The 1,569-nt window shown below is 40.0% G+C and overlaps 1 pseudogene; it reads right to left on the reverse strand.

Moving 5' to 3' along the window:
- Nucleotides 1-217: 217 nt before the first annotated feature.
- On the reverse strand, nucleotides 218-870 carry LOC105515265 (annotated as a pseudogene).
- Nucleotides 871-1,569: the final 699 nt, after the last annotated feature.

Below are 1,569 nucleotides of genomic sequence, written 5' to 3' on the forward strand. Positions count from 1 at the left end.
TAGTCTGTTTTTTTTCTAGTGGGTTTTTTTTTTTTTTTTTTACAGTTCCATTCTTAGACTGGACTTAGTACTAGTCCTCTTTTTCAGTTTCCTTAGACCAATAACTAAATCTTTTATAAACTATATTTTCATGTCTTATTGCCTGTATTTTGTTTTTATATGCATCATTAATTCTTAAAAATTAAGATTTTGAATCCCTTTGAATATTTTTTAGGCTTCAAAGATCTTGATGAAGAAGTCTGAGTTGACTGCCATTTCTCTTATGTTGGTGGTAAGGCTGGCATGCAACGCACACTGGTTTAGTGTGGGCAATGATCACCAAACACAAGAGCCATGGCCACCCCCACTTCACCTCGTTCACAGACAGAACTGGAAGGTTGGTCCTGGATGGCTGCCTGGTCCTGGATGCTTTTAGTGGTCTCTTGATCTGTGGAAAGTCTTGTTTTGGAACAAATGTTTCCATTGATATAGATGAGAAATGCCTCTTTCACATTTTTATAAACAATTTAGAACCCAATATATTTGGTTTGTGGGTCGCTCCTGTGAGTACCAAAGGATTTCACGGTTGGAAGGTGTGCCTTTTCATCTTGGCAATGAGCAGCATTTCATGGAGAGAGCATGCTAGTATTTGATTTTTTTTTTTTTTTTTTTGGTTCATTTCCAGGATCTGAGATGTATTCAAACCACCAGCTGTTTTATCAGGAAGGAACAAATCCAAGTTTTGACGTATTGTCAGTGTGCTCCATGTTGTATTTTCAAATTTCCTTAAGTGGTTTTAACATTAGATGACCAATTCTTCGGCACTGATGTGCTTTTGATAATATACAGTGAGATCTGGCCATGCATGGCTCTGAGAACTGTAGCTGGCATTACCACATCTCAAGCTTTCCACCCGAACAGAAGAAGGAAGCACAGGGGACGCACACTTCCTCCTCAGGACTGCAGGGAAAGAGCCGTAGCACCAGCCTCTCACTATGGCAGCCACTCCCTCTCCTGGAAGGGCGCTCCCTCCAATATTTTTATTTTTATTAACATGATAGGTTTTCTAATTTGATCTTGTAAAACTGCAGGTGCAAAATTGTGGGTGTATTCAATAGTGTCTAAAAGCATTCCCACCCTAAGCTTTCCGGGCATTCTTTGATTACTGTGTTCCATTGTTAAACAACCAGTTGTAATGTCTAGCAGGCAAAGTTGTTAACCTAGTACATAACTCTCTATCTGTACTTAACTAATCCATTGATTTTTTATATATATAATGAATATTGTTTTTATGATTATTTAAATGATATGTGCCCATTGTGGAAATTTACAAAGTCACAAAAAGATATAAAAAATATCAAAATCTCAGCTGGGTGCAGTGGCTCACGCCTGTAATCCCAGCACTTTGGGAGGCCAAGGAGGGTGGATCACTAGGTTAGGAGATCGAGACCATCCTGGCTACACAGGTGAAACCTCGTCTCTACTAAAAATATAAAAGATTAGCGGGGCGTAGTGGCGGGTGCCTGTAGTCCCAGCTACTCGGGAGGCTGAAGTGGGAGAATAGCGTGAAGGAGGCGGAGCTTGCAGTGA

The sequence above is a fragment of the Colobus angolensis genome, unplaced genomic scaffold (assembly GCF_000951035.1).
Source record: "Colobus angolensis palliatus isolate OR3802 unplaced genomic scaffold, Cang.pa_1.0 Scaffold257, whole genome shotgun sequence".
In the NCBI taxonomy this organism is placed as follows: Eukaryota; Metazoa; Chordata; class Mammalia; order Primates; family Cercopithecidae; genus Colobus; species Colobus angolensis.